The sequence below is a fragment of the Hylobates moloch genome, unplaced genomic scaffold (assembly GCF_009828535.3).
Source record: "Hylobates moloch isolate HMO894 unplaced genomic scaffold, HMol_V3 SCAFFOLD_23, whole genome shotgun sequence".
Classification (NCBI taxonomy): domain Eukaryota; kingdom Metazoa; phylum Chordata; class Mammalia; order Primates; family Hylobatidae; genus Hylobates; species Hylobates moloch.
Window position 1 is genome coordinate 590,483 of NW_026652298.1, and position 25,787 is coordinate 616,269.

Here is a 25,787-nt window from a genome sequence, read left to right on the forward strand (position 1 = left end):
ACCACATGTTTATTTGTGAGTCTACCACACACACACACATATATAATTTTTTTTTCTTTTTGAGACAGTCTCACTCTGTCACCCAGGCTGGAGTGCAGGGGTGCAATCTTGGCTCACTGCAACCTCTGCCTCCCAGGTTCAAGCGAGTCTCCTGCCTCAGTCTCTCAAGTAGCTGGGATTACAGGTGCAGCCACCATGCCCGGCTAATTTTTGTATTTTTATTAGGGATGGGGTTTTGCCATGTTGGCCAGGCTGGTCTCAAACTCCTGACCTCAAGTGATCCATCTGCCTCTGCCTCCCAAAGTGCTAGGATTACAGGTGTGAGCCACCACACCCTGCCCTAACACATATTTAAATGAACAAATAGATAAATGGGGTGAAATAGTTGTACAGATTATTATAATATATATACATTATACATGATTAAATGGATATGCACTACAGGAACACAGAAGAAAAAAATTCTTGGTGTGTTTGAGAACTTAGGAAAATCTGAATTTTGAAGAAGAAATTTTCAGGTGAACAACAAGCAATGCTTTTCAAGTATCAGAAAACATGAGTCAGAGCAAAAAGACAAAAAAGAGAAAGGTATGAGAGCTCGGGACCCTACTCAGTATTTCCTCACAAGTAGGATATAAAATTACTGTCTGAGTATTATGGGAGTTAAATTAAAAGTTGATCAGGTTTAGACTACAAAAGAATTCATGTCAACCTAAGGAGTTTAGATTTATCATGCAGAATTATTGAAAAATTACTAACAAGGAAATTACATAAGCACACACAAAAAACCCTGATATCCATCATATGCCCATTCTAAAAGCAAAACAAGCATTTTATAATCATTGAATGTCCACTATTTTATTTTGTGTCACAAAAAAAACAACTTGGGGAAATATCTTATCTAGTTAAAATGATTTTCAATGGTAATGGATATTTCAGTTTGAAGATGCTTTTATAAATACTAATTAGTTAATATTCTCAGATTTTATAAGATTCTATTACAATAAACATCAACCACCTTTTGTTTTGTTTTTAACCACTGATGCATCATCTTATAATGTCAGAGTTGTGCTTCTTAAACAGGCTGCCAGATGGCTGCAATATGATGGTCACCTAAAACTCCACAAGAATGTCATCTACAGACTAAAATTATAGAGAAATTGGGAAAGCAGATGACAGGTTATTAGGAAGCCTTGTTTTTACAACTGTGTTAATCTGGAAGCTTTGTTAAGTTTACCTTATAGACCCAATTACTGGAAGGAATACCTGACTTATTGCCTGTGCATATGGAGGAGTGGTAGCCAATAATGGTAACTTGGATTTGTGAAGCACAGAGATTGTAGCACTACCTACTTTGAAAGATTTTTAAAAATATTTTATTACCATTTGAATTTTAGATATGATTGGCTTAAATGCCTAGGTCAATGCGTTGTGGAAATCCACAGCCTTACTCAAGATTTCTGTAGACTGTTCATGTAAAGACATCTCCTTCACCTCCTGGACCCTGATGTATACAATTTCTGTGCTGTTAAATCCTTTCAGCCACCTGTCCCTGGGGTCTCCTCACTGGCTCCTGATCAGCTATACATGCCACTATATTTCAGCTTCCTCACTAGAATACTTAATAAGGAATTTAAATAATACAACTTCCAGCTTCTTAAATGAATGTATCTTTATTCTAGCTTATCTACCATGTCCCATCTTAACTCAAATGAGGACAAAACTTCTCAAAGGAGTTAATTCAGCATATGGCATCAACGTAAGTCACTGTATCATTGGGGATATTACCATGGTTTAAATATCTTTAGGTCCTGGATCCCCTGAGAATCTGATGAAAGCATTTGACTGTCACTTCAAAGAAATCCACATGGGGAACAAATTGTGCATACAATATTGGGAAGTTATGGACCTTTCTAAAGTCCAACCATAAACCAACTTTGTGAGGTCCATGGATCCATGTTGGATAGGAAACTTGCACTGCTACTCCAGAAGGAGTGTACACCATCACCCTAACCCCACTTGGTTGCTATGCTATCTGGAAATGCTTGTGCAAAAGCATTAATACAAAATGAAGGATACGTTTGCTGGTGACAAACTCTCTTAGTGTTCCTTTATCTGAGAATGTCATTCATGACTTGTTTCCAGTGGATATCCAAGGATTCTGGGTTAAGAGTTCCCTTTTTTCAGCACTTGAAAATGTTTGCTACTTCCATGTGGCTTCACGACTCCTGATAAGAAGTCCATTGTTGTTCAAATTGCTTTTCCCTACAGATCGGGTGTCATTTCTCTTGAGCTACTTTAAAGACTTTTTGCCTTTGCTTTTCGGAAGTTCAATTGTGATATATCTTGTACTGATTTCTTTGGGTTTACTTCACTTCTGGTGTCTATAGGTTTATGTCATTTGCCAAATTTGAGAGATTTTCAGCCATTATTTCTTTGAGTACTTTTTCAACCCTGCCATCTTCTTTCTCTCTTCAGAGACCCACAATGACATGAACGTGAGATCTTTTTTATAGTCTCTTGGGTCCCTGAGGCATTGTTCATTTTTCCATTTTATTTTCTCTGTTATTCAGATTGGATCTTTCCTATTGTTCTATCTTTCAGGTCACTGATCCTTTCCTCTGTGCCCTCCATTCTGCTGTTAATATTTTTATTTCAGTTTTGTATTTCAGGTCTAAAATTTCCTTTTGGTTCTTTTTTAAATATCTTCTATTTCTGTGCTAAGACTTTCTATTTCTTTGTGACAGTTTCTATTTCTTCATTTGTTTCAAACATGTTCATAAGTACTCAGTGAAGCATTTTTATAATTGCTTGTTTAAAATTCTACTCTCTCTGCCGTCTAGATGTTGACATCTGTCTTTTTTCATTCAGTTTGAGATATTCCTGGTTCTTGTATGAGAAATGATTTTTAATTGAAACATAGATATTTTGGGTGTTAAGTCATAAGGTTCTGGATTTAGCTAAAGCTTCTATTTTACTTTTAGCTGTTTCTGCCCCTCCCCCTACCCCCCCCCCAAATCTTTGGCTGGGGAATGAGGGGTGCTACCTATTTAGTGCCAGGTCTGATAGAAATTCAGGTTGCCCACTCAGTCTCCATAGAGACTTGAGCAGGTGGACTTCTAGCTACTGTTGGATAGGCAGGTAGTTCTGGCTCTCACTAGGCCTCCACAGATGCCTCCCTGGCTGAGAGGGACAATAGTGCCTTGCTACTGCTTTCCATATAACCTTCAGTGAAACCACCATGGAGGGGTGTTTTCCTCACCATTACTGGGCCATAATGGAAGCCCTGACTCTACTATGTATCCTTGGATGCCACTCATGTCTGAAAGTACCCTTTTCAGACATGAAGTAGAAAGGGTACTTCATGTCTGCCAGATGAGAATGAAGTATAGGCTCCCCACAAGGTCTGTGGCTTGTGCCTGTCAAGGATAGAGTGATTATTATCTAAAACTTCTCTTTCATGCTAAGCTGCATTTTTCTTGGTCCTTTGACTACAGAGAACAGGCTCTTGTTTGGGCTTCATTTGTCTGTGTCTGTTGATGTTTCCAGGTTACTAGCTTTTTCAGCTCCCAAACCAGAATAGACAAGAAAAAAAACAAATCCTAGAGAACTCACCACTATTTTGTCACTTGAGTTCCCAGGTCACTAGCCAGTCTGCCATCTTTTGTCCACCTTTCATAGACTTCTTATGTTTGTTTTATGGATAATGGTTTTTAGCTGTACTTAGCAGAGAAATAGGGAAAACAGGTCTACTTCATCTTCCTAGAAGTGGAAGTCCACTGATTTCTCATTTTTTTAAGATTCTTGTTTTTATTCTTTCATGAATGTTCTCCTTAAGATCTTTATGTTTCTAACTATTGAATTATCATTGCTATTTTTTATTTCATTACCTATTTATTGTTTAAGACTATTAACAATGCCATATTGGTGCAAATATTTTACCAGCTTTTTGATGCACCTGAATTTCAATTATAATGTTGATATATGAAAGTTTTAATATTTATGTAGTCAAATCCATCGTGATTTTTCCCTTACATAAAGCTTCAAAAGTCTCTCCTTCTCAAAATATCAGATAAACAGTTGTCCATATTTTCTTTTAGATTTTAAAAATGACTTTATCATTTTCTTTTACTTTTCACAGTTTCATCTATCTAAAATTAATTTTGGCATATTGTCTCAGGAGTGAAAATTTTTTGACTATGATTTTAGGAAAGGAATTCCTGACTGCATTAAAGACTTGACAACGTTTCCCAATGTCCTAAATCCAGTACAAGATCTTGATGCAACAACAAGAGACCATGACATTTACTTCCCACATGGACTAACATAAGTACTTTCTAAACATGCATCTACATTCACCTCAGATCATGATGGGGATGATAGGGAAGTAGACTTGCCTGAGCTTTCAATCATGTGCTTTAGCACCATAGGAAAATGGACAAGCTGAGAAGCCTGTGTGAATGACAAATGATGAGTGATGCTGTGATCTGGACTATTTGAGGATATTGGTTGAGGCATCGTGCCACATCACCTGTTATTCGACATACCATTCCAAGCTCAGCAACAGAAGGTAGCTCTGCTGAAATATTAATGAAGTGGTTTGTTTCAAGCACCTTGATTCAATTTCAAGCAAGATTTGGAAGACAGGTGCATATTATGGCTCCTTTGGTTTCTCTGACAAGTGTTAGTCTGTATTAAGAACAGTAGTCTGTATTAGTCTGTATTAGGCCTGAACCTAGGTCATTGCCACTTATTTGGAAGCCAGGGGACTCTATGACCATTTCCCAGATGCCAATGGACTAGTGTGGTGCTGTCATCTTGACACACCAGAAAGAGATTCCTAGTAGCAGGCATAGCACTGAAATAAACCTCTTAGAGCTCCCTGCCATGGCTTGTTCCCTGGCCCCTCACCCCACCCTTTTTTTTTTTTTCTCTGAGACAGAGTCTTGCACTGTTGCCCAGGCTGGAGTGCAGTGGCATGATCTCGGCTCACTGCAAGCTCCACCTCCTGGGTTCATGCCATTCTCCTGCCTCAGCCTCCCGAGTAGCTGGAACTACAGGTGCCCACCACCACGCCTGGCTAATTTTATGTACTTTTAGTAGAGACAGGATTTCACCGAGTTAGCCAGGATGGTCTCGATCTCCTGACCTTGTGATCTGCCCGCTTCGGCCTCCCGAAGTGCTGGGATTACAGGCCTCACCCCACCTTTTGTGCTTCTAACCTTCACTAAAGCCACAGACTGAGTAAAACAACAGTTCTTCTGTGCTTAATGCATCAAGTAAAGAAGAGAGAACTCATAACTCTGTATCAACTAGAGTAACTCAGAAATGGAGTCACAAAAGGAAATCTCATTGTTGAAGTAAGATAAAAAGCTATATTAATATTAATTATGACAGATATAAAGACTTCATAGAAATATGGAAGAGATTTCTGGGATAAATATGTAAAAAAAAATCAAGATGCAAAATAATGTGCTCACCATATTAGGAAATAAACTCAAAGTATGGTAGTAGTAACTTGCAAGTGATTTTTGTTTCTATTTGTTTCTATACCTTATGTAATATTGAGCATTTAGAAGATATCCTAAAATTTCATTTTTACAATTTTTATTAATTAAGGAAGGGGAATGTTACAGAAGAGAGAGTTACCTCGGTGTCTGTTCTTTGTTGTTGTTCCCCGGAGTTACAGACCAGCTGATTTTAGAGCAGGGCTTACGTGAGCTAGTTCTCTGGCAATAAAATATTGTTTTATTGAAGGTTGCCTCATCATTGCCTGGATTTTTATCGCTACACAACCCAAGAGTGGATTAAAAATAAATCAAATGTTATATGGCTTTATAAATTTCAGTGTTATTTTATAAGCAAAGCCCAGATTGAGGAGACTACAAGATAAAAGAGCTTCGGCTACTTCCCAAAGCAGCCCCTCTGCTGCTGTCTCTGAGCTGTGTGAAAGATGTTTAAAACCAATGAAACAAGAAAGTATCCATATTGTGCACATGTACCCTAAAACCTAAAGTATTAAAAAAAAAAAGAATGTATATATGTGCGTATATACAGATAAGAATGTAGGCCGGGCTTGGTGGCTCACACCTGTAATCCCAGCACTTTGGGAGGCTGAGGCAGGCGATCATGAGGTCAGGAGTTTGAGAGCAGCCTGGCCAATATGGTGAAATCCCATCTCTACTAAAATTACAAAAAACAAAATTAGCCAAGCATCATGGCGCATGATGGGACTACTCGGGAGGCTGAGGCAGAAGAATCGCTTGAACCCAGGAGGTGGAGGTTGCAGTGAGCCGTGATTGCATCACTGCACTCCAGCCTGGGCAACAGAGTGAGTAAGACTCCGTCTCAAAAAAAAAAAAAAGTTTGTATGTATATACAGATAAGTATGTATGTATATACAGATACAGCTAAGTATATATGTATATCTGTATACAGTGTTCAAATAACTCAATAAGGTCAAGTTTGCAAATCATGTTGTTTAAGTTTTTTACAACATTAAATATTTGTCTCTTAAAAAAAAAAAAGGAAGTATCAGCAGGGGAGATTTGTTTCCTTGGGGTGTCCTTTTCACAGAGGCAATTGCCAGGAAACTCAGTAGACAGAATTTCTTTGGGGCCAATTTCTTGGCCTTCAACCATGCCAAGAATTAGTTGGGAAGAAAACTCCAGAAGGATTCTATTCTCTAGAAGGCAAATTTTGGTGCAGACCAAAGGCAAATCTATGGCCACTGTGTATCTCCGGGGCAAGAGAGTTTCATGCTTCACAGAAGAAACAGCAAGCACAAGTATTGTTTGCAAGTTGGGAACAGAAACTATATAAATAGTTGCAAAAGAAAAAAAGGAACTTCATAAGTAGTACATAAAAATGAAGATGAACACAGGTGCTGCCCCAACACACACACACACAACACACACACACACATACACACACACCCTCAAGGCAGGGTGGGTGGGGGTTATAAACATATTTGGCAAACAGAAAGGAAAAGCCTCCTGGAACGAAAGGAAGGTTAAACAATGTATAAAAAAAGAACAGAAGCTGAAAGAGTAGGGGTGAAGGAATGGGAGAAAAAATGTTTGACATCAAGTCCCAGTCATGTTCCCAGGTCTCTGGATAGATATTGATCCACTCTCTCTGAAAATCAACTCATGCAGACTTTTCTAGTACCTCTTGAAGAATCTGTATGTATACGTGGACAGAATCTTAAATATGAAGGCTATATGTTTATTTAGTATTTATCGAGCAAATACCCTATTTGTTACAAGTCTTTGTTAGGCAAAAGTCTTGAAGTTCTTTAAAAAGACTTGTGAATATTGGTGTGTGAACTGATGGCACTGAACTGATGCCTACAGAACACCCGATCCTTCCAGAAGAAAGAGAAGACAAAAGATTGGCAGCAACTCAAAAAGAAAGACTTCACATCCCTGTGTCTTACTTGGTGCTCCTGAGTGCATTATTATTGTCATCATATGTCACTGTTAAGATAAGGAGTCTCACAGACTTGCCCAAGGCCACAGGCTAAAACAACTGAGCTAGGAATTAGAACACAAGTTCTCTGCTTCCTTGAGCTCAAGTCAGGTTTAATGTATATACACTTAGTTGCATAAATACCATACAGAAAAACCACTCTGGTTTCATTGCTCCAGTCTCTACCCCAAAGGGGGACAGTCCTCTGGTACCGATCATTGGACACCAATGACAGAACACAACAAATTCTCACCTCTGTGTTGTGTCAGCTTCCACTGAGGTCATCTTAATTCTATAGCCAGTCCTTTCTTCTTATGTTCCCTGATGGGTAATTTACATGGCAAACCAGAGGCTCTTATTAAAAATATGCACACAATTTTTTCCAGTAAAACTACACAATGTATTTTTAGTTTAGAAAAATGAAAAGGCTGACATAAATTTTCCAAACCAGTATTTATCTAGGAAACATTCACCTATGTATTTTTTTTTCTGCTTGCCTCATTATTTTTCCATATTAAAGTAATCCCTAAATGCCAGCAGGATTCTAGTATGTGTCATTATTCACCTGACACTTTCTTCTTGTTGGGACGTTCTATTTGCATGCAATTGCATTATTCTACTGTTGGTGTCTCTATCAGATTCTGCAAGTGTTAATGTTGTATCTGCTACAATAACATTCAAATAATAAAAATAAATAGTGGAGGCTTGAAGCTCTAAAAGTAATCAAAGAGATACTTCTATTACAATCTGTTTTCCCCTTCAAATACATTCATATTTATTTTGGCCTGAAGTGAGTTTCACAGAGAGTGGATAGAAGCAAAAGAAATGATTGCATTTAGGGAAGTTTTTGTCCATGCAGTTTCTCCAATTTCTACTTTTATTTCATTCTTCTTTCCTTTTTATTTCTTTTTATCAATTTTCTCTCAACAAGGTATTATTTGTAATACTTTGAAAGTATCATTTGCAGTATATTGAAAAGGCAAAGTTGACAAATATGTTTGTTTTCATAAAATTGATTTTTTTCTTGCCTAGGTTTCCATGAGTTGAATTTCTAACGCAGCACCGTTCCTCTTATCATTCTCTCCGCCATTTGCTCAGAAAAAAAGAGAAATAAAGGCTACATTTTCAGATTTAAAAATGCGTCATAGGTGTTCTCCTGAATCAAGAGCCTGAGGCCAAGCCTGGAGCAGCTTAAGGGTGGAGCCAGCACTTTCAGGTTGAGTCATTCCCAACACGTGCCCCTGTGGGGACCTCCTCAGATTGTCTCGTGGGCACATGGCTTTGTACAGTTTTGAGAATTTGGATGTGGGGAGCATACAAAAGAAACTTGAGATAATGGTGACAAGTGGATTGGCTCAGCATGCAGCAAATATTTGAAAGGAAAGAGAACAGTGGTAGAAGGTTTAACGTTCAGTTCAGAGCGTCCCTATGGAAACACTTACATGTCACTCTAAAGATGACCTTAAACTCTACAAGCTTGGCATGGAGTACATAAAAATGACCACATATTATAACAAATTACAAAGGTTCTTAAAGAGTTTAGTTTCTCTCTACATAGAATACATTTCTTACAATATTGTACCCAGAAACTGCATGTTGAAATTCTAGAAATTTTGCCTGTCTTAGAACTGCAGGTTCTTTCTACATTTCATGTAGAGTGGTGGCAATAAACTCTGCCTTTTGTTTAGTTTCTGTTTAATTAATTGAAACAATGTTTATATTTACTCCTCACTCTCCTTACACAGTCTAAAAGTAAATGTCCAACTTACGTATTTTTATTTCCCAGAGCAAATCAATTGGGCTACCTTGGGTTTCGAATACCACTTTAGTGTTTGTTGTTGTTGGCTTTGATTCATACTTCTTATCAGTTTCCAAGTAGAGACATCACTGCTGAAAGATCAACTGAAAAGTGCTATCTTTGTCTTCTTTCTTATCTAATTTGGCTTATCTCCATGATATATCTGGTCTCTCTAAACCAACAGTTCTCAAAGTGTGATCCAAGCACCTGTCTGGGTCCCTGAACACCTTTCAGGAGTCTGTAGGGTCAAAATTATTTACATAATACTACTAAGATGTCATTTGCCTTTTGTACTCTCATGCTCTTTTGAACCTACTGTGGCATTGCCCAGAGGCTGAAAGGTGTGTGATAACTCAGATCAACTGATTTCATTCGTATCAGCTCAAATGCAGAGCAGATAGGAAAATCCAGCTGTGTTCTTCTCAGTCAGGCATTAAAGAAATTTGCAAATAGGTAAAACAATGCCACTCTTCTATCTTTTATTTGGAAAATAGTTATTTTTCTTTAAACTATCTTATTTATGTTAATATAGAACAGTTTATTGGCATGATTTTGAAATGAATAAATTAATAAATATTTTAAAATTTTCAGTCATGTTCTTCTTAGGTAAACATAAAAAAATAAAACCCACAAGAGCCAAAGCTTTTTTGAATCATCAATAATTTGGAACACGTTAAAGTGCAACCAAAAGTTGGTGAACTGTTGCTGTTTCCTCTACCCTCATTTAATTCCTTATTTCTCTATTTTGCCTTTGAGTGACTGAATCTTATTTATGAGGCATACGTTACGTCTTTTTCTTTTGTTTTATTCACAGACCCAGATACGTCCCCCACCCACTACCACCCGCAGGCTCCCTCATAGAGCTCACCCACAGGGGTTTAACCAACTCATTTATGCTCAGCAGAATATGACACTGGAAGAAAATGAAGGAAAAGGGCTAGTGTAATAGAAAGAGCACTAGATGTAGTTAGCAAGTGTGGGCTCTGGTCCCTCCACCAGAGACACAAATTAATGTCCCTTTTCTGTAAAATGAGAGAAAAGATGAGTTATTTTAAAACTGCATACCACAGAGCTTTAGGACTCTGAAAATGTGACATTCCAGTGGGTAAGTGAAGTGACTGAGTGGGTAACTCCATCCTCCCCCAATTCAACTAAGCAGAGCCACTTCTATGCCATCTTATGTACCTGTGTTCAGAGTAAGACCTCATTTGATGAAAGAAAGTTTGCATTAAAAAGTTTGGAAGTCACCTGTTCAGGTGATTCCTGAGGGCCCTTTTGGCCATAACTTGACAGAGAGCATTGGCTCCTCATAAGAAAATGTGTTATTCCTACTAAGACAATGTGATTTTTTTTTGTTGCTGTTCTGTACTTTGTGAGTTAAGGAAGGACCTCAAATGAATTTGAGATGGAAGCCATGCACAGATCTTATGTGAAAAGGACTCAGAGAGAATTTTCCTGTGCTCTATTTGTGATCAGTGTTTCTTCAACATTTGAATACAGCCCTCTAACCTGAATCTCACTCCAACACTTGGCTGTACTCTCCTTAATGGGACCACTAATTTCCAAAAGCAATTTTACTTTGATGTGATAGAACATGATTGAGTAACAAATTCAGGAGCTTGTCAGAAGTGGTTTCTTTTCTCCACTGGAGTTTATGAAACGTTTGCTTTGCTGTTGAGATTGGGAATGAAAAAAAGAAAACTGTAAGATCTAAAAAAGCTATTGAAGTAGAGGAATCAAAGCAATAAAATATTGCAGTCAAGCAGTTTTTTTATTTTTACTTTAAGGAGTCTTTCGTGTATAGCATTTCAGTTTTCTTTTCCTCAACTCAATAAAATATTTAGACAAGATGTTCTCTCCATTTGACAACTTAAAAAACTGAGGCATAGAGATGTGGAACAACCCGTGTAGATTCACTAGCAATAAAGAGACAGCCATATTGCAAGGATTTTTTTAATTTTTTATTATTATACTTTAGGTTTTAGGGTACATGTGCACAATGTGCAGGTTTGTTACATATGTATCCATGTGCCATGTTGTTTTGCTGCACCCATTAACTCGTCATTTAGCATTAGGTATATCTCCTAATGCTGTCCCTCCCCCCTCCCCCCACCCCACAACAGTCCCCCGAGTGTGATGTTCCCCTTCCTGTGTCCATGAGTTCTCATTGTTCAATTCCCACCTATGAGTGAGAACATGCGGGGTGTTTGGTTTTTTGTCCTTGCGATAGTTTACTGAGAATGATGTTTTCCAGTTTCATCCATGTCCCTACAAAGGACATGAACTCATCATTTTTTATGGCTGCATAGTATTCCATGGTGTATATGTGCCACATTTTCTTAATCCAGTCTATCATTGTTGGACATTTGGGTTCTTTCCAAGTCTTTGCTATTGTGAATAGTGCTGCAATAAACATACGTGTGCATGTGTCTTTATAGCAGCATGATTTATAGTCCTTTGGGTATATACCCAGTAGTGGGATGGCTGGGTCAAATGGTATTTCTAGTTCTAGATCCCTGAGGAATCGCCACACTGACTTCCACAATGGTTGAACTAGTTTACAGTCCCACCAACAATGTAAAAGTGTTCCTATTTCTCCACATCCTCTCCAGCACCTGTTGTTTCGTGACTTTTTAATGATGGCCATTCTAACTGGTGTGAGATGGTATCTCACTGTGGTTTTGATTTGCATTTCTCTGATGGCCAGTGATGATGAGCATTTTTTCATGTGTTTTTTGGCTGCATAAATGTCTTCTTTTGAGAAGTGTCTGTTCATGTCCTTTGCCCACTTTTTGATAGGGTTATTTGTTTTTTTCTTGTAAATTTGTTTGAGTTCATTGTAGATTCTGGATATTAGCCCTTTGTCAGATGAGTAGGTTGCAAAAATTTTCTCCCATTCTGTAGGTTGCCTGTTCACTCTGATGGTAGTTTCTTTTGCTGTGCAGAAGCTCTTGAGTTTAATTAGATCCCATTTGTCAATGTTGGCTTTTGTTGCCATTGCTTTTGGTGTTTTAGACATGAAGTCCTAATGCAAGGATTTTGACTCATCACCTGGGTTCCTTGTTTTACATTCAGGAGAGTGGATTTCTTTCCAGTTCTAGGAAGTGTTCTAGGAATATATTTTTACATAAGGAAGTATTTCCTGGAGAAACAATTCTCTTAGGTAGAACGTGTCAGTTTTCATCTCTGGCCCACTTTTCATCTTCTTCTCCAGGAATCTATCTCCCTCCTCCCTCTCTTTTCTTGTATAAGCATTTTATATATTCTATGTGAAATAAGCTTCAAGTAAGCTATAATTACCATTTTCATGAGAGAACAGCTATCCATTTTCACTTCAATTTTATAGGTTTGATTATACTTTGAAATGCTCTAGCATTTTCAAATATTTATAGTTTTAAAATGTAAAGAAAAATGCGTGATCCTATTGTCATAAGTTTACCATGGAAGGAGGCAAAACAGGGACATTCTATGCTGATTTCAATTCCAGGTAAATTATTGTTTGAATTCAATTTCTCTGGAATTAGGAAACCTATCATTTAAACGCCTAGCTTTTGAGACCCTTTTAAAGCCAGTCACAATTTTGTTAAAAACAAAATCATAAGGTTTAAAAATCTTCAATGGAAAATGATTTACAAAGATTTTAAAAGATTTTTCTCATCAGTCACAGTGATGCCTCTTTCAAAATGTGCTTTCTAATCCAGTTCTGTCCAAATTTATGACCTACTCTATAGTTTGATTCTCCTATCATTCAATGAGTGCTCAGTTTTTTCACTTGGATCGTGAAAACAAGAAAACGTGAAAGAGCAACAGCACTATGGAATTCAGAATCCACACTGTTTGCTGTTCCACAGAAACTGGAATGAGTTTGTCATGTCCTGCATTTACTGATGACCTTAATGAAATCACTTGATGAAACTCATGTTACCACAGTCAGTTATTTTGAGGGTATTTTGGGAGTTTTTTGTTTGTTTCTTTGGACCAGTTCTATAGTGAACTAAATTAATTAATTAATGTCAGCTCTTTCTGCTCCAAGTTACATATAACCCATTTTTGTATGCTTATCTGGGAATAATTCATTATTCACTTAGCTTGGAGCAGATATAATGTACTCATCTTAGTCATCAGAAATATGCCCTACTTGGAGAAATTTTCCATTTACTTTATTTCTCAAATCCACAGACCACTTTGAAAAGTCCTTATCTATAAACAACAGCGGGGAGCAGTTTCACACTCTAAGAATTCATCACAAGCCCCTGGAGAATTTGACATATCTTTATGCATCTAACTTCTCTGTCTGAAGTAAATTTCAGCATAAACCCTTACTTGGTGAAATGAAATTCATCCAACCATTTATTTGCATAGTTTGGAGATTATAACAACACTGATGGTTCTATTTTGAAAGGAAAAAATATAGTCTCAATTGCTGATTGGACACAAAACAAAACAAAACTACTTCAAGTGTTGCAAATTCTTAGAAGTGTCTAGATTTGGAATGGAAATGAATTACTGCTTCCCTTTTACAGCTTTATCTTGATTTCCCAGTTTTATTTTCTCTTTTCACTCCTCTCCTTCACAGAATTCCTACCTTCCTTTGGCCAATCTGCTGCTTTATGTCAGGCATCACCCTTTCTTTCCACATTACTCCTCTTCCTCATTGTTCTAAGGAAATGCAGTCCAGAGAATGAAAAGATGAGGTGCATCCAACTGAATATTCCATCAATTGAAAAGGTCACAAGAAAAATGTTTCTTGCTTTAGAGAAGTAGAGTTTTAAATAAGACTTTTGCTTTCCTATGTTTTTGGTGAAATCTTCACTTGGTAGCAACAATGGATGTTGGCCAGTGGGGTCTCATTTTTCTCTCCATATAAACACTGGGATGTTAAATCTGGGATGTAGCAAGAGTGGTGTTATCACAGGAACCTGGAAGAGCTTTTCCCTTTGTCCTAGGATGAAGTAGCACTCTTCTGTATCCTGGAGGGCACCGTGTATTCCGTGCTACTGTTCTGATTTGTTTTGATTTATGTAATAATAATAATAATATTTTGGAATGAAGTAACTCAAGTGGAAGCCATTGACAACACTTCAGCTTATTGGCTTCTATATTTGGAAAGAAACATTCACTCTTAATCAGAGGAAGAAGCTAGATCAAAAGTAGCTATCCGCTAGGTTTGGTGTTATATAAGTCAGGGCTTTACAGAGAAACAGAATCAATAAGGAGTGTGTGTGTGTGTGTGTGTGTGTGTGTGTGTGTGTGTAGAGAAAGGGAGAGAGAGAGATTGATTTCTTTTAAGAAATTGGCTCACATGAATGTGAGGGCTGGCAAGTCCAAAACGTACAAGGCAGGCTGGCAGGCTGGCAGGCTGGAGACCTCAAGAAGAACTGATATTGTAGTCCTGAGTCCAAAGACAGACTGAGGCAGAAATCCTTCTCTCTTCAAAGGACCTCTTAAGGCCTTCAATTGATTGGAGGGCAATCTGCTTTACTGAAAGTCTACTGATGTAAATTTTAGGCATATCTAAAATATACCTTCACAGCAACATCTAGACTGGCATTTGACCAAACAACTGGGCATCATAGCCTAGCCAAGTTGACATAAATATAACATTAGCCATCAAAAGTGGATTTTACAATACAGTGGTGGCAACTCATTGTGACACTCTGTCCAAGGGCACCACTCATGTTCTTGCTGTAAGTTAACCACTGCTAAGCACCTAATAAAGGGAGCAATGTCAGACAATCTGTTGTCTGACATGTTAATGTGGAAATAATTGGTACCATAATGATCTCTTCTACATGCACTAGCTACATAATGCATCCAGGAAGGATACACAAAGAATGGATATGCCTACTAAATGCTCGCTTCTTGTAGGCACAGAACCACACAACACAGCCTCCTACATTAGTCTGGCTTTTTGAATCCATTGTGTATAACTGAAGACGTGATTTCTGCCACATCATCATTTTAAAGTAGCGGATTCACATTTTCAAAATAGGGGGCTTCTGAACCCTTCCTTCAAATGAAATATTTGGAAGTATAGCAATGAAATGGAGCACCAACCATGCCCTGGTGCAAGTGGATTCTTCACAATGGGGCCTCACTGTCTCCCCACCATTTTAAAACACCATACTGTAAAAACAGGGAAAGACCTTGTTTTCCTGTACTTCACATACTGGCAATATCAAATCTTCAGAACCAAACCACACACAAAAAAGCAAACTTTTCTCTGATAATTTGAAACCATTATTGTAAAACTTCTGCTTTATAAACCCACACGTCATTGTTTCAGCCATCATGTGTGGCCTCACTGGTCGCAATTTATTCTTCTATCCTTCACCAAGCCCAATTAGGTGCCTTCTCAGGCCATCACATGTTGTGGTGGTAAACAAACCTCTTACTTGGAAAGTAAGGCTACAAATGAGGTAGCCTCTTGGGTCTTCCACTCTCTGACTAAAAGGAAGCGATAGTTTCAGGGAAACATGATGAGAAGAGAAATGGCAGAGGAGACACAGGTGGGAGTTCACTAGACAGAGTCACAGCATGGTGATGGTTGTTTGTGTTGAAAATAATGAGTCAAAACTAATTTAATTTATAGTCAGTAGCCTCTCTTTAAGAGAGCAAAGGAGTACATTAGAAAGCTTCCAAGTAGATGAGTTAACATTAAAAAAAAAAGTTTTTAGTGTACAGTACGGGTAAAAGTCAGTATGAGAAAACTTCATTTACATAAAACTCAGATTGCTAATTAAATAATGCACTTATTTATATGATCATTTTACGATCATCTCGAAAAATGATTTCTTTTTCCAGTTAAAGCTCAATTTCAGCACTTGAAACACTGTGATGTTTATTTTTCAGGGGACCTTTCACTGTGGTTATGGAAAAACAAGTACATATAAATAATGCACTTATTTATATGATCATTTTACAATCATCTAGAAGAATGATGTATTTTTCCGCTCAAGTTCAATTTCAGAACTTGAAACACTGTGCTGTTCATCTTTGAGGAGGACCTTTTACTGTAGTTACAGAAAAACAAGCACATTTAATTTGTAACTAAAATAAAGAAGACAACAACTATAATAGTCATTATTTAACAGTTACCAAGTGCTTCCTCTGGGTCAGGGACTGATCTAAGTATTTCACAGTAATGAATTATTTAACCCTCCCACAACCCTCTGAGGTACATAATATTCTTCCCCATTTTGCAGCTCAAGAAACAGAAGCATAGGAAGTTTGGTAATTTAAGACTGTATTGCCGATACATGGAAAGACAGGATGAACATGCAGCCAGTCTGGCAAGAAACTCCACGCTTAGGCACTCGATGGCATGGAGTACGCTGCACCCCGTGTTTTCTCAGTGAAGCCTGTGGATGAAACGGTTCTTAGTCACTGAAGGAGCATGGACAGGTGGTAGAAAGGTAAGAAGGATTACACAATGAGAAATAGCAAAAGCCCTCAAGGAGAAAGGTGCAAGAAAGAGTGCAGAAAAGACTTCCTGGGCTGAATTGAGGTGTTCATGGGGCGTTACAGCAAGGAGTTGGGAGAACGATGATAGAGACAGCCAGTTGAGGCAGGATCTCCAGTCAAGAGTCCAAATTTGACACTGAAATCCAATAGGACGAATGGAATCCACTGGAGGCTCATGAGTATGAGAAGTTTATAATGGAAATGACTCGGGAGAAATAAATAATCTTGGGAAGTTGGTACCATAGAGTGAGGAGAAGTTGATATGAGGAAAGATTTGGACTATGCTAATGTTGTCCCCGAATGCTGTTTGCCGAAGAACACAGGTTAAGGTTTACATGCTTTCCTAGCAGATCAGTGAGGTGCATTTCCCGTACCATCACCAAGGGGTCCCAGGGCGTCTCAGGAAATTCATAGGGGAACAGCGAATATTTTAAATTTTCAAGGGAAGCAAGACCATATCTATCAGACGCAAGCAAATTATTAGCTTAAAAACATTCACAGTTGTATCACTGAATTGTACTATATTCCTCTTAATATCATATCTTCGAAAAGTTGAGTTTTCTTAAGGACATTGTGATAAAAAGCAAGCAGCATGCAGAATTCAATTTAAAAGAGGAAATAAAGGTGGCGGTGTCCAATCTGCTTACAAGGTTTGAGAAGCTGTGAAGTGCCCAAGAGGTGCACACATGCAACCCATTAGTAAATGGTATTGGTTAAGGATGAAATAAAGTAAAATTGTTTCTAGTATATGTGTGCACACATATGAAAATATTTTTTGAGACACCAAAGGGTACCATCTTAGTCTGTTTGGGCTGCCATAACAAAATAACATAGATTGGGTGGCTTCTAAACAACAGAACTTTATTTCTCACAGTTCTGAAAACTGAGAAGTCCAAGATCAAGAAGGCACCAGCAGATCAAGTACCTGGTGAGGGTGTGCTTTCTAGTTCATAGATGGCACCTTCTTCCTGTGTGCTCATATGATAGAAGGGGGAACAAACTCTCTGGGGCTTGCTTTGTGAGGGCACTAATCCCATTCATGACAGCTCTTCCCTCACAACGTAATCACCTGTCTCCCATACCATCACTTTTACAATAAGGGTTTCAATATATACATTTTGGGGAGACTCAAACATTCAGAACATAGCAGGAACCATGAACTGAGAAAGTGTGCAAATTTCTATCCAAGAGATCATGACTGCATTTACTACCTGCTACCAGTTGAAGAATGAGTTTCAAAATGTGCTAAATCTCTAGTTTTTTCAACTGTCTGTGTAGGAAAGAGAAAGTGCATGCATGAAAGAGAGAGAAATAGGAGTTTTGCATGCATTTTGACTGTATAACATTCCTATTTAAAAAAAAGAACATTTAAGTTTTAAAAGCATAGTGACATTTAATCTCACTTCAAAATCTCCTTCTCTTTCCTTATCTAGTTTGTCCCACCTTGGTAGAAATGATTTTGCTATCAAATCAGAAACCTAAGCATAATCCTTTATTCTTATCTCTTTGTTACCCTTCACAGTGAACTTATCACTGAGTCTTGTTGCTTCTGCCTTCAACATATATCTCAAGTTCATCCATTTTTCTCTGGTCCCATGGCTCTTTGCCCAAACCACCCTCCTTCCTCCCCTAGACCTTGACGACCTCAACAGCCTCCCACATGTCTTTCTGCATCCTTCCTTCCCCTCTTTCTGTTCTCAGCAAAACAGCCTCAAATAATCTTTTGAAAATATAAACAATCAGGTTATTCCCTTACTTGAAATCTTTGGTAACTTCTCATTTCATCTTATGCTAAAAAAAAGAAAATCTAAGCTACTTACCATGGCTTAGACAAATCCTACGTAATTTCTTCTTCTCTATCTCTGTGACCTCACCTAGATCTGCATCACATCCTCGATTCCATGCATCAGCCCACTGTCTTCTTTCAGTTTCCCAAAGACACTGTGCTCGTCTCCCAGTTTTTATACCTCTTTCTGGAACACATCTAACCATCATCATCAATGTGTCTGACTTCTTTAATTCTTCAGGCAGCAACTTAACTGTGCCTTCCTCAACAAAACTCCCTCTGACCACACTGCCTTACATAGAACCCCTCCATATATTCTTAAGCAGAAATACTCTCCTGGCCTGAACTAGTCACAGTTTTTATTTATAGTTGTCCATTTGCTTCTTTATTGCTTGTCTGGCTCCACTAAAACTGGAATGCTCTACTAGGGTAGGTGGTGGGTCTTTGCATTCAGCAGTGTATACCCAGTATCTAGCAGTGCCTTTCACAGTATCTCTGGCATTATAAATGAATGAGGAAATGGGAGAGGCACCTCCTCCATCAGATGTGGGGGTTGGGGTGTAGGAGTTGTCACTTGATATACACCCATTTGATGTATATTGGCTATTTTATCTAGCCTGGGTTCCTGGTCTTTGCCCCCAGATCACCTGCAGAATGGAATTTTATTTTATTTTATTTTTTTATTTTATTTTTATTATACTTTAAGTTTTAGGGTTCATGTGCACAACGTGCAGGTTAGTTACATATGTATACATGTGTCATGTTGGTGTGCTGCACCCAGTAACTCATCATTTAACATTAGGTATATCTCCTAATGCTATCCCTCCCCCATCCGCCCACCCCACAACAGGCCCCAGAGTGTGATGTTCCCCTTCCTGTGTCCATGTGTTCTCATTGTTCAATTCCCACCTATGAGTGAGAACATGCAGTGTTTGGTTTTTTGTCCTTGCGACAGTTTGCTGAGAATGGTTTCCAGCTTCATTCATGTCGCTGCAAAGGACATGAACGCATCCTTTTTTATGGCTGCATAGTATTCCATGGTGTATATGTGCCACATTTTCTTAATCCAGTCTATCGTTGTTGGACATTTGGATTGGTTCCAAGTCTTTGCTATTGTGAATAGTGCCGCAATAAACATACGTGTGCATGTGTCTTTATAGCAGCATGATTTATAATCCTTTGGGTAGATACCCAGTAATGGGATGGCTGGGTCAAATGGTATTTCAACTTCTAGATCCCCGAGGAATCGCCACACTGACTTCCACAGTGGTTGAACTAGTTTACAGTCCCACCAACAGCGTAAAAGTGTTCCTATTTCTCCACATCCTCTCCAGCACCTGTTGTTTCCTGACTTTTTAATGATTGCCATTCTAACTCGTGTGAGATGGTATCTCATTGTGGTTTTGATTTGCATTTCTCTGATGACCAGTGATGATGAGTATTTTTTCATGTGTCTGTTGGCTGCATAAATGTCTTCTTTTGAGAAGTGTCTGTTCATATCCTTCGCCCACTTGTTGATGGGGTTGTTTGTTTTTTTCTTGTAAATTTGTTTGAGTTCATTGTAGATTCTGGATATTAGCCCTTTGTCAGCAGAATAGAATTTTAAAGTAACCCAATATGGCTGTAAGATTAAGTTGAATTTAAGGACACAGATAAGGAAGCACAGTACTTTTTCTTCCCCCTCTGAATAACTCTCCAAATCCCCTAACTTTTTGAGTACATAATACGTTAAGGTTTCAGATTGTTTTCCTTGGATTACTCTTTTTCCTGTCCTAAGAATATGGCTATTTTAATACTTCCTAAATGATTTGAATATTTACCTTTTATACAAGATTTCCTGAGCAACTCTTTTTCCTATGTTAAAAATTATATCCTGGCCTATCTATTTATAGAATTTGTGGCAATAATGTTCACATGAATGAAATAAGAGCAAGATTTCTCATGCTATCTGCTACATACAGCATGGAAGATGTTGCAAAGCAATATTTCAGTTTTCTGAAAATAAATCTTATCTTCCAACCATCTACTCTATTAAAAATGTTATTATGGTTCAAAATCCAGGGGAAAGAACTTTATTTGGTTCCTGAAAATAAGAAATTTGTACATAAATGCATTTTAACAGTCAGAAAGGAATTTTGAAAGAACACTAATTTGCCCTGCATGTTTGTTATTCCTTTTAATTTTTAAAAATCTTAGTGAAATTTGTGTATGTTACATCAGTTTAACATTTTGCAAGTATGAAATATTTATTTATTAAACACAAGGGGGTCAGACTCTATAGTAAACACCAAAGAAAAAACAAAACCACCTAAGACCTGGTTCCCACCTGCTGAGAGTTTACACTCTAACTGGGAAGGTTAGACATGTATATACACAGCTATACTATGATGTCCTTTGGAATATAATTTATTCTCACAGAACACATAATAAGCAATGCTGAGATAGGAGGGGTTTCTTTTAATTCTTTTAATTAATGAAAATGCCATGGAAAATATGGGACGCTTACTAGTCCTTGAAGAGTAGATTTCTCTATACGTAGAATTAAAAAAAAAAAAAAGTATTCTATAGAGAAGGAATGTGCCAAGAATCAGAGCTATCCTTGGAAAATATTACAAATGGTTGAAGACAAGAAGCAAATTTTAGAGGTCTCTATTAGTGGCCTAAGCTGGAGGATGGTCCAAATAATGACCCTTTATCTGCAACTGACATCCACCTCAAACATCAGGGATACATTTGGTGTAATGATGCCCTGGTGGTCATGGCCCCCTCATTTTTCCCACTCCTGCTCAGCAGAACAACACTGAGCCCTTATCTGACACTCTCCCACTCAGAAAAAAGGGAGCAAATGGATGCATCTTAATAACTTCTTCAACATAAAAGATTCAGTAGGGAAGACACTGGCTTTTCCCTCTGCCTCTTGCTGATAGACTATTGGCCTGGTCCAGGTTGCTCTGTGATGAGTAAAGTCCCAAGAAGAGAAGGTCCCTGAGCAGATAACCAGAGTTTCAGTGACACAGTATCGACCAAGTGTTTACCTTAATAGCTTTACCCAGAAGAATCTTGGATCAGCATCTCTTGGTGGGTACTCCCACTTATCCTTTGAGAAGATTGTTCCGATTAGGGAAAATTGTTTCAGAGGAAGGGATAAATTCAAGTGAAGCTGGCAACAGAACCTAGGACTGCTGATTGCAACTTTTACTTTAGGTCTGATACAATTTTGTCTTCTATTTTACTTAAAATACTTTAGATTTAGTAGAAAGCTGAAGGTTTAATATTTCATAAAGATCATCCAAAATTCAAAATAGACTCTCCACAAAATAAAGAATGGTAAATAGTATTGTGTTTATGCCCTTCAGTGTTCAGTTGGAGGATTCAATTTAATCTAAAAAATGCAATTAAAATGCAAGTGCTTTATGCTCAGTTTAAGTCAATAGGCAGTTGATGTCATTATGCAGAAGGTAACATAAAAATAGCTGTGGAGGATGTAAAGAGTTTAATGCATGGTCTCTGCCATCACTTGGAAAAGGAGATATAATCTCAGGAAATACAAAATATATAAGGCAATATGTAAGCACTAAGTTAAGAGATTCAGCAATTTAAATTTAAAGATTGAAAGCCTCATTTTCATTGCAAATTACATAATTGCATTTTCATGTTTTACAACAAATGAGTTGAATTTCTCTCCAAATTGTTCTTCTCTTGGAGAAACTACTTGGCTTGAGAAAGCCTATCCCCAAGGCCAGAGCCAGGCACCTCAGATGAGAGCTTTGCTGTTCTGTAGCAGCACGGCCCTGCATGTGTCTTCTGGGTTGGGGGGACTGAAAGAGGTCTGATTCGATTAATAAATGGAATATGCCATTTATATGAATAACTAATTTGGAGATCAAGGGAAGATTTTCTCTTTTCTAGAACTATGAAAATGAGTTACTGTGTTTTGTCAGTAAATAAATGAGAGAATTAATTTACAGGAAATTACACATTGGTGTATAAAATTACACTTGGATATTTGAAGTATTTGGACAAGAAGAAGAGCTATGGCTCAAATGTGTTGTTCAAAGACAAGAATTCTAAGGTAGGTTTTGCACAGTGGAGAAGGTGTGGCAGAAGGCTACCTTTTATTACCTAACTTTCAGTCAGTATGGGCGTGGGGTATTTTCTCTGATATGCAAGAGATCTAAACCGTGCAAACTATTCTATTATTATAAATTCAAATTATTAAATGGATGAGGTTTTCTGGGTGAACTGTCCAATTATTATTTTAAATATTGAGAGGCTAATTTATGCAGTAAGGTGTGAGCTTGAACTCATGTTCAGCTCATTGGTGGATATTCAGGATTATCTGACAAGTTGAAAAAATGGGTGGCATCTATTCATTTACATTTGTTGATTATCACAGGAGCAAGTTTTTGTGCAGCAAAAAAGAAAGGGAGGGAATTGGGATGGGCATCATAATATCTGACCCAGATATGTGTCTCACAACGAGTCTGTTACGGTTAAGTAGCAGGTCAGACATGAGCAGGGCAGAAGAGGGCTGCCCCCGGCCCACAGGCACACATCGGGAATGTCGGGCGACTATCAGGTGATGGTCAGGCTGTTGTTAACTGTCTCTGTAAGATAATAATTGGTCACAGCTGGTTCTAGGGAAAGGCAGGCTCCTAACAGATGAAACACCTGAAACCGGTGATCAGCAGCTTCCTGATAAGATCTCAGGAGTTGGGAAAGTGTGCTCAAGTATGTGCATACAGATGGCCCGCCCCAAAGGAAGACTCAGGGGAGAAGTAAAGCAAGACCCCGGAAGTATGCTGAGGTACAAAACCCCAAGTTAAAAGGTCCAACTGCGCACTTGTCTTTCAAGTTGCCCACTTGGCCCTCTTCCAAGTGTACTTTCCTTCCAAAAGTTTTTTTTTAATAAACTTTCATTCCTGCTCTAAAACTTGCCTTGATCTCTCCTTCTGCCGTATGCCTTTCAGTCAAATTCTTTCTTCTGAGGAGGCAAGAATTGAGGTTGCCGCAGAATTGAGGTTGCCACGGATAACAAGTCGCACTGTCCATTTCCCCTTCTTTGAAATCTACTCTTCCCCTGGAGGTAGATGTCCTGTAGATATTTTGTATAATAGAATCCCTTTGAACCTGGAGTAGACATCCTACTTAAGATGGGTCATTTTGATTTTCTTTCCTGTTAATCTGGAATTGAAGAAATTCCAGAACACTCAGGAAGTCTCTGCATGGAACTCAATCATATAAACAGTTACACTGTAGTCACAGCAATAGAGTCTGCCAAGTAAAAAGAAAGCAGGAAAAGCTGGGTCAGGAGAGGGATAAAGAAGAGTGATACTGATACACTAGAAACCTGAGGTCACGAGAGGTACACCTATGGTTGCCGGTGACAAAGGGTAACCTAGAGAGGAGGAAGGTAGTTTTGTATTTAACATGGAACCACCCTGAGGAGACACCAGTACTCTAACGGAGGGCACAGTGAGTGGTGGCAGTGTTCAAGAACACCTGGAAGTGACTGAGGATCAGGTCAGTAGATAACAAAAGGAAAATGGTGCTGACAGACTGATGGATGAGTATCACCTAGAGACCTCAAGATACAACTAGATAAGATTTGGATCCGGCCGGGTGCGGTGGCTCACGCCTGTAATCCCTGCACTTTGGGAGGCCAAGGCAGGTGGATCACGAGGTCAGGAGTTTGAGACCAGCCTGGCCAACATGATGAAACCCTGTCTCTGCTAAAAATACAAAAATTAGCCAGGTGTGGTGGCAGGCACCTGTAGTCCCAGCTACTCAGGAGGCTGAGGCAGGAGGGTCACTTGAAACCAGAAGGCAGAGGTTGCAGTGAGCCAAAATTGCACCACTGTACTCCAGCCTGTGCAACAAGAATGAAACTCTGTCTCAAAAACAAAAACAAAAACAAACAAACAAAAAGATTTGCATCCACGAGATGAGGATGGTAGTGAGCCCCTGAACATTAGCTAACTCTTATAGTATTATAGTGATCCCTTTAGTACTAATAATTAGTTAGGCTTAAGGAACCTTGCAGTCATGTAAGAGAAAAGGACTGTATTCCAGGGCAATTGCTTTCAAATAGTAGCAAAAGAATACAGCACAGTGGTAGCTTTACATTCAGATGCACTACTCTGAAATAAGTGTCTGGGTCAAATGGTATTTCTAGTTCTAGATCCCTGAGGAATAGCCACACTGACTTCCACAATGGTTGAACTAGTTTACAGTCCCACCAACAGTGTAAAAGTGTTCCTATTTCTCCACATCCTCTCCAGCACCTGTTGTTTCCTGATTTTTTAATGATGGCCATTCTAACTGGTGTGAGATGGTATCTCACTGTGGTTTTGATTTGCATTTCTCTGATGGCCAGTGATGATGAGCATTTCTTCATGTGTTTTTTGGCTGCATAAATGTCTTCTTTTGAGAAGTGTCTGTTCATGTCCTTCACCCACTTTTTGATGGGGTTGTTTTTTTTTTTCTTGTAAATTTGTTGGAGTTCATTGTAGATTCTGGATATTAGCCCTTTATCAGATGAGTAGGTTGCAAAAATTTTCTCCCATTCTGTAGGTTGCTTGTTCACTCTGATGGTAGTTTCTTTTGCTGTGCAGAAGCTCTTTAGTTTAATTAGATCCCATTTGTCAATTTTGGCTTTCGTTGCCATTGCTTTTGGTGTTTTAGACATGAAGGGGTATATACCCAAAGGACTATAAATCATGCTGCTATAAAGACACATGCACACGGATGTTTATTGCGGCACTATTCACATTAGCAAAGAGTTGGAACCAACCCAAATGTCCAACAACGATAGACTGGATTAAGAAAATGTGGCATATATACACCATGGAATACTATGCAGCCATAAAAAATGATGAGTTCATGTCCTTTGTAGGGACATGGATGAAACTGGAAAATATCATTCTCAGTAAACTATCGCAAGGACAAAAAACCAAACACCGCATATTCTCACTCATAGGTGGGAATTGAACAATGAGAACTCATGGACACAGGAAGGGGAACATCACACTCCGGGGACTGTTGTGGGGTTGGGGGAGGGGGGAGGGATAGCATTAGGAGATATACCTAATGCTAAATGACGAGTTAATGGGTGCAGGAAATCAACATGGCACATGGATACATATGTAACAAACCTGCACATTGTGCACATGTACCCTAAAACCTAAAGTATAATAATAATAATAATAAATAAAAAATAAAAATTAAAAAAAAAAAGAAATAAGTGTCACTCAATGGCCAGGTGGCCTT